Source organism: Anas acuta, chromosome 3 (assembly GCF_963932015.1).
Source record: "Anas acuta chromosome 3, bAnaAcu1.1, whole genome shotgun sequence".
Classification (NCBI taxonomy): domain Eukaryota; kingdom Metazoa; phylum Chordata; class Aves; order Anseriformes; family Anatidae; genus Anas; species Anas acuta.
In genome coordinates this window covers 60,460,252-60,469,020 of record NC_088981.1, presented here as the reverse complement: position 1 = coordinate 60,469,020, position 8,769 = coordinate 60,460,252, and the positions used below count along the sequence as shown (strand labels likewise).

Below are 8,769 nucleotides of genomic sequence, written 5' to 3'. Positions count from 1 at the left end.
GAAGGACTCTGAAATAATTCTTAGACTGGCACTTTCTAAAATAGTCTGTTAGTTTGTTGTCTTTCTGGCTGCTGGTTTTGTTGTCTCCGCTCTTTTTTTTTTTTTTTCTTTTTTTTTTTTTTTAACAAGGCAAAGGTTTTTACAGAGTGAACTATCTTCATGTAGCTCCAAATAACCACTTATTTTGGTAAAATTTATAACACCAGATTCTACTTTTAGCCAGGAAATGCAAACAAAGCTTGGAGACAGCTTGTTCCCTGACCCCAAATTCATTCCATGTTGCTATAGCATCAACCCCTGAGAAAATGGGACCAGCTCTTTTCCTCTTCATAGACTTGCTCAATGGGCTTTTGTCAGCTGTTGAATTATAGCATTAAAATTTAAATACTAGGGATTTAATGGAGGATTATTATGACACCCTGGTACATTCTTTGTGTTGCTCTTGGCAACAAACCCAAGGAATGAGTGAAAGAAATAAAAACGAAGAGTTGTCTTGTTAAAATCATGCTGGTGCTAAGACATATTTAGGAGAGAGAAAAATGGTTTCCTACCTCTGACTATTATCATTATATCAAATGGACTGAAAACCCTTTTCAGACAGTAAGCAAGACTAGCAGTGGAACTCCATTCCAAAGCTGTTATCATATTTTGAAAACAGGCTTCTTTCTACCTTGTGCACAAAATAAATATAATCAACAGTTAGGAAAAGGGCATTGCATCTATTTACTACTTCCTGTGGCAAATCAGATAACAGCAACACTTTTTAACATTCTGGTATTTCAGAAATGTCAGACAAACTATTTTAAAGCAGAAAGCACTATCTGCCTCTATCAGAATGTATGCATGACAAGTTTTGTATACATATTGCATATGCATAACTTACATAAATGCTTAAATTGCTTAATAAAAATGGGATTTCTTAGTATCATGGTTTCTACTAAACTTTCTATATTTTAAGAATGACTTGCACAAAACATCACCTTTTTCATAGAACAGAATAAAATTTGGTGTTAGTCTTTAAACAGGAATTTCTTTCTGAGCTGTATAGCCAGCCTGTGCAATGAAATGTCACAGAAATCATCCACGGAGCACACTTTGTCTGCTGATCACTAGTTTTCCCCAGAGAAATCAGGTCCAAATTCACCTCTAGTCTAACTGCTCTAAACTCTGTCCAGATGTGTGGTTTTTACTCTTTTTCTTTTTTGGTAATTACATTAAATACATTGTGTTGTGTGTGTGTGTGAGACAGAGAAATATCTAGAAATACGAGCTTTATATAGCTTTCAACTTGAAACTCTGGAGGCAACTTAACGTATCTTCCATGAATGAACATCAGCATAATATACTTAACATGCTAAAATAAATTCATGAGCTGAACCAGCTTTTTTGAACACAAAGCTAGCTTCTGTATGTTAGGATGTGTCACAGGTTGGTCATCTGAACTTATTTTCTTGGGTAAAGAGAAAGCAAGCATGTTAAACGTGACCCTGCACACCTCTGCTCGAGCTGGCTGAGAAAACTCCACTAACAGTGAACTTCTGATTAGCAAGCACAGCTGGGACAAAAACAAATTGGACAGAGGCAATGGACAAAAGGAAGTGATAGCCAGCTAATGACAACAACAAAAAAATAACCTGATCTCAGCACATTAACGTTGGTGTGTAAGTATAAAAACAAACAAACAAACAAAAAAACCAACACTGTTAGTGAGAAAGAATAGAGGAAGGACTGCTTCAGTACTTTGTTTAAAAAAAAAAAAAAAAAAAAAAAAGGACAACTCATAAAGCTACCAGATTTTTCAGAACCATACAGAAAGAGAGAAAGAGGATAAGAGTTTTCTTTAAATCCCAGGGAAATGGTTGACCATGGTCATACATTCCTGGAGGGGTGTGTGGGCTTGTCTGGTTGTCTTTCTATTTCAGAATTGCTTCACACACAGGATTTGTCCAGCCTTAAGTAGAGGATAGGTGAACTGGACACCTTGAGATGATTCATTAATGTGCTCTGTCCTCTTTGGGGCTTCAAACAGGGAACTAATTAAGCCCCATGTACTTCAGGAACTATTACAAGTGTAAATTCACTTGTGGTGTGCCCACTGTGTACACAAGCAGAGTGGAGAATAGCTGTCACATGAAAACAGAGGCAGGAATCATGCTAAAATATAAATTAGATGCTGGGAACATGGAGAAAAATGCTACCTTGTTTCCAGGAAGGACAAAGGGAGAAGAAGGGCCTCCAAGGAGGCTCAAAGAGGTATAAAAGCATGGGAAAGGGAACTTCAAGGTAGTGTGGAAAAGCCAAGCCCTATTTTTGAGTATGATTTTTCTAGTGCTTGGATTATCTTCGCTTATTTTTACAATAAAGAGGTGCCTTCCACGTTACTGATCTTTACTGATCTCTTTCAGTGACTAGTGAAAAATATGTCAAATGTATTAGTTTAAAATGTATGATAAAGTGTTCCAAATGATGATGTATGGAAAACCTTGCCTAGACCCTGGGGGGGGGGGAGGGGGAGTATATAATGAAAATACTGACCATGTATAATAAAAGTAATGACCAGCATAATGTATGAAAGAAAACCTTTGGCAAGCTGATGCAGCAATTTAAAAAGTGTCCTCGTTTTTATAATTGATCTGTTTGCTCTGTTGGAGATGCTATCTCAGCTAGAGCACATCTGAGAATATGAGTGTTTATGGTTTCCATTATGACCACTTTAGCACCTTGGATCTTTTCTTTGTGTTTCTGTAGAGTACAGTTACTCCTGTAGTGCCTGCTGCTGGCTTCACACATTGGAAACTGGTCATGTGTAGTAGAGAGAATTTAAAAAGCAAGAGCAGCTATCCTATTCTCTCATAAATACTTTCTTATTTGTGTTTCCAGACTGCCAAGAAAGATCTCAGAGCATCATGTGGCTGGAACACCTGAAAAATTTTCTTGACACTTTCTCACCAAAAAGCTTTAAGATGAGACCATATCCTCTCTTAGAAATAGTGTTGGTTAGACAGACATCCAGTACACACTGTTGCTAGCTGGCTGTGGAAAAAACATCAGCTTTCTATGCTACAAATGTTTTATTAAATCCAGGTAAATCTAGTGCTAGTATTTTGTTATTCTTATTTGAACATGAGTTCAACAAGGCCAAGTGTCGGGTCCTGCACCTGAGGCACAACAACCCCAAGCAGAGCTACAGGCTGGGAGATGAGTGGTTCGAGAGCTGCCAGGCAGAGAAGGACCTGGGAGTGATGGTGGACAGTCGGCTGAATATGAAACAGCAGTGTGCTCAGGTGGCCAAGAAGGCCAACGGCATCCTGGCTTGTATCAGAAACAGCGTGACCAGCAGGGCTAGGGAGGTGATCGTCCCCCTGTACTCGGCTCTGGTGAGGCCACACCTCGAGTACTGTGTTCAGTTTTGGACCCCTCGCTACAAGAAGGACATGGAGGTGCTTGAGCGGGTCCAGAGAAGGGCAACGAAGCTGGTGAGGGGCCTGGAGAGCAAGTCCTATGAGGAGCGGCTGAGGGAGCTGGGCTTGTTCAGCCTGGAGAAGAGGAGGCTCAGGGGCGACCTTATTGCTCTCTACAGGTACCTTAAAGGAGGATGTAGAGAGGTGGGGGTTGGCCTGTTCTCCCACGTGTCTGGTGACAGGACGAGCGGGAATGGGCTAAAGTTGCACCAGGGGAGGTTTGGGTTGGATATTAGGAAGAACTTCTCTACCAAAAGTGTTAGGCATTGGAACAGGCTGCCCAGGGAAGTGGTGGAGTCACCATCCCTGGAGGTCTTTAAAAGACGTTTAGATGTTGAACTTAGTGATATGGTTTAATGGAGGACTTGTTAGTGTTAAGTCAGAGGTTGGACTCGATGATCTTGAGGTCTCTTCCAACCTAGAAATTCTGTGTGATTCTGTGATGATTACTTGTTGATATTTGTAGATCCTGTATTTTAAACACACATTTAGTTCATGGAGATGGTGAATGTTTTAGAGACCCTCTAGTGCTGAGATTACTAAACTAAGTCACTATGCGTGGTTTTAAAAAGCAGTATCTGCTGATGATTTTTACCTCAGGTTTACACATGGCATAAATATCACCAGTAAATAACAAGTGATGAAGAGAGCATTCCAAACTGTAGAAAACATGATTGTTTTCTGTATTTTTTCCAGACTTTTATTTCTGATATTATTTTAGATTTACATTAATTCAAACAAAATCTGATTCAAGACACTAGTTATATTACAATTTCCAAACCAAGTTATATTCCTACTACAGAAGGCAACATTTCCTGTTAAAGGGAAGCAAAGCACAATACTGTGGGAAAAACAAAAAGTCCCACTTACCTGGCTGGCCTCACAGAAAATCCCCTACTGAGAGGGAAAAAAAATATATTATTTTCCTTCAGCAGGAGTCCTTTTTTATTTATTTTTTTATTTTCATGTATTTTTCTGATGGTGAGACATGGGTACACTGAGTAGCACCTGTGAAACAAACAAACAAGTCCATAAATAAACAAAAATATTGCTGACAGAATTTAGCCTTTTTAATTATTATTTTATTTTATATTTTTATTATTAATAATTTATTATTATTTATATTGTTATATTTTTATTATTTATTTTATTATTATTGTTTTTGCTCTTCTGTCCGTAAGAAAGACAGCTATAAGTACTACATATGAGCTTCCATCTCTTATCTGGACTGGTTTCAGCTAAAATTGTCAGAGGAGCCAATGAGACAAAACAAATACAATTATTCTTTAGATGAATAGTAGGCTACAAAATGCTCTCAAGGTTTGCAGTCCATTAACATGAGTATTTCCAACTGTTTTTGGCCATTTTCTGTTCTCTCACTGGCAATGAAGAGATCAGTATCCCACCTTTATCCTTCTGTCATCTGGAAGCTCATCCTCCTCAAATTGCTTTCTGCACAGATACGTCCTTCAGAAAATGCAGCAAAATGCCTGTTTTCTCATGTGATCTCGTCTTGCTGCCTACTATGATGTCATCTTCTGAAAGCTACTTTTGCTTTTCACAGATAAAATAGTTTACAATGAGTTATTGTAAGACACAGGGTATTTTTTGCATATACCTCTATGATTTTCCCTCTACAGGGATCTCAGAAATGTGTGATGAAGACAACTGCACTACAACAATAGCCAATGCAAATGCATTGTTTTTATCTTTGGAATTGAACACCTGACATTTAGCACGTGGAAGAACTATTAAAAGGTGCCTTTATTACTCTATTGCTCTGATATGCTTTTTATATGCATTTTATATTTTTTGTTTATTTTTTTTTCTGGGACAGATGTATAAATTCACCACAACCAAGTCCTGTCTTAAGGCACATGATCCTTATTGAAAAAGCAGGCAAGAGTGATTTGACTTACTTTGGGAACAGAACAGAATGTACCTCCTGCATGCCTGCTAGTGCTCCTTGAGTATTTAATAGAAAATAAGAGTTTTAAATTTGTTCCCAATTTCCTAGGACTTAAGTGACCCATTTTACCTCCCCATAACATTGTATGAAATATTTGTCTACATAGCTTCTGAAATTATCTCCAAAATTCTTTTACATTTCCTCCTGCCAAAAATTTTTTTTTCCAGATGCAAACAAAATTCTGAAAATTTTTGAAGGAAAAATATGAGTAACATTTAAAACATCATTGCCTATTTCATGAAAAAAAAAAAAAGTAAAATGGATGTGAAAAGAAATGTAAAATGCATTTGGGAAAATGAGCCATGTTTTGAGCTGTTTTCATTCCTGGTTGTGTAGCCCACAGCCCATGGAGCTTATCAGTACAGCCAAGAAATTTACAAGACTTTTAGTCCTTCTCATGTTTCCCACAGACAATAATACAATTTCTGTAGATCTTTGTTTTAATGAAGCTGAAAGTTTCACTTCTCTGTTGAAAATGTGCCAAAATTCAGGTTGAAAAATCTCTCTATATTGTATTCACATGCAGCATCATTTGTTTATTTTTTTACCACCTTTCTCTAAAACAGCTTTAAAATGTAAAAAATATATGGTTCAGAAGCAACCTTCACTTTCTGATGTTTAGTGAATTTTTGTGATGTTATAAGTATTTTCAGTGGCTCTAATCAGGCACATATTTTCATGCATTTTATTTTTAATATTGACATTTCCTGTTTATATATTAATTTATTTTCAAATTTCCAGCTCTCGCTCCAAGGCCATCTCCAAATTTGGTAGCAATGTCAATGGGATACTTCTTGGCAAAGATATTGCTCACATTTTTGTTCTGTGATTGTATTCAGTAAATCCTTGCTAAAATCCCAAGACCTTGGGGGGGCAATAAAAGCCTGTTTTGTGTTGCAATAATGTTTTTGTGCAATTTGTTTCCTTCTGCTGAATTAAAAATGACTTTATCTGTAAAAAGTACTAGGCTCTTTTTATAACTTGGGGCTGATGTAATGGTAGCAATTTAAATACTTCTTGGCAATGTTTTTCCATTGAGTGAGCATATGGTCTAATCTATCAACAACATGCACTGGTGATTTATCAAAAATGTTTCATTTTCATAGTCTTTTTTGTTATACTAGCCATTCATTTAGTTTGGAACAAAATGAATTCATTCTCTAGTCAACTCATATCTGAGCGTGCTTTCAGAATGACAAATCCCACAGTTGCTCTGTCTGTGCAAGTATTCCATGTCACCTTTTCTTCAACTTGGTAACAGTCTCAATAATTCCATATTTCAAAGCCATTTACTTGTATAAGGTTTTCTTCCTTTCCAGTGTGGCGATTTAATTCCACCCCTTATTTGATCCTGCTAATCTGACTTTAAGAAACTGTAACATTCTCCTATTTTCACAGGGCAAGCGTTTCTTTTCCTGTACTTTGTGTTGGCAGACTTTGTCATTTGACCTACAACATGTCAAATGATTTTCCATAAAAAGTTTATTGACTGTTATTACTGAAGAATTTATTATACTACTACTCTGGCTATGAAATCTTAAAATTATAAGGACTTCTGTTTTCTTGCTTTTCTGTTTAATGTCCTTTTATATCTACTAAAATTTTCTACTAAAATTTTCACAACTTATTGGAGAACTTCATATCATCCTGCAATCTTTATTGAATGCCATATTGATTTGCAATTATTGAGAGGTACTTTCTAGCAGTTTCAGGCATTGTGGACATCAAAAATGAGTTCTTTATTGTGTTAATAGGACTTTCTTGAAAACAATCTGTTGCTAAGTTGTCAGAAGTTTCCATCACATCAACTTGCCTTACGAAGTACTTTCTCTTCTGCACACATAACTCTGTGTTTTTACATGCAGTGTGTTTTTAAGTATCTCTGATGCACCTGAAAATTTTCAGGACACTGTGGCTTTGGCATTCAGCTTTGTTCCAGTTGGGTTATTCTGGCACATTTACAGGTAAAATATATTTCAGGTAAGTCGTCACCTGTGCTCCTTCTGCGTTGGTTCTAGCATTATTCAGTTTTACTCGCTTCCATCTTTGCCACTTTTATAGGCTCTTTGTCATTTTTAATTGCTCAACTACAGTGTCAACGTACTAATAAAAGTCCTTTCTGATGGAGCAAGAACCTTCAGTAGGAAGCTTCTGCAGTAAACAGTGTCTAAAAGAAACATGTACTTAGGGAAGTGTCTACTCACTTGTGTTGTGGAGGCCCAGACTTCACTGAAAAACAACCCAAAGTAGTTCAGTTTTGCAAGCTATTTAGACACTAGTGTTTATTTTATTTTATTTTGATACGTGTTTTTGATTATTAATAATATATATATATTTTTTTTTTTGGGGGGGGGGGGAGGGGGGGAAACGGGTTCTTATGTTCTTTAAACCTACACCAATCATCAGTACATTCAAAAGGGAGAATAGTGGTCAAAATCTTATCCTTATTTATAGCCAATTCAAACTGTTTTCTGGAAGGGGTGGCATGGGTACAACTAGTTTTAAAAAGTAGTTCCCAGAGAAAACAACTGCAGGGAAATTAGATTTTTGCTGGAATCATACTGAAGCTTTACTGGAATCAGATTCAGTACTCAGAGTAACTCCAGATTTTAAACTCTGTTCTTGCCCAGATGGTTTTCAGCCAGACTTCATTATTTTTGGTGAGCTCATTTAAATTTTTACTTTATTCTTCAATCTGCAGACAGCTGGAACATTAAACTTTGATTTCAGCTCTTGTTTTTCTTAAGATTTTAGTAAATGTCTGTGCAGTTCCCAGCTTTTTAATCTTCTAGACTCATGCAAGGGGCAGCAGAAACATTCTTCTTTTACCTGAAATCCAATAGTATAAGAAGACAAAGGTTGTCCTAGGAAATCAGAGTAATGTTTCCAACAGCTATTTCCAATGAATGTTTGATAGCAAAGTGCTGAAAACAGTTGTCACAGATAATTTTGTCAGTTATAACAATTTCTAAAGTGTGGTTTTAATTCTATTTGGAGATCACATTCAGCAGGTATGACCTTGCTTACTTGTATTTACAAGAAATATCTTAACCTATTTGTTGTTCAAATTCTAAAGGGAGCAGAGGCACTCTGCAGGATGGGGGCCCCCTGGAGCCACAGATGAGAGTATAACTTTTTTTTCTTATTGGCCTGGGCTTAAGCTGTTGACCTCAATGATGTCTAGTGACAGTGAGTTCCTCAAGTTAATCAGTAACTCTGAGAATATTTCCATTTGTTTCACATCTGCTGCCTTTCAATTTCATTGGACCTCCATCTTTCCTGTATTATGAAAAAGGCTAAATATAAGAGTGCACATGCTTTTTCTATAACTCCCCATGT

At 36.8% G+C, this 8,769-nt stretch overlaps 1 long non-coding RNA gene across 1 annotated transcript; it reads left to right on the top strand.

Moving 5' to 3' along the window:
- Positions 1 to 1,754: 1,754 nt before the first annotated feature.
- Positions 1,755 to 7,710, top strand: LOC137854242 (uncharacterized). The gene is made up of 3 exons (XR_011095039.1): positions 1,755 to 3,084; positions 5,102 to 5,219; positions 6,172 to 7,710. It is a non-coding gene; the product is annotated as an uncharacterized lncRNA (long non-coding RNA).
- Positions 7,711 to 8,769: the final 1,059 nt, after the last annotated feature.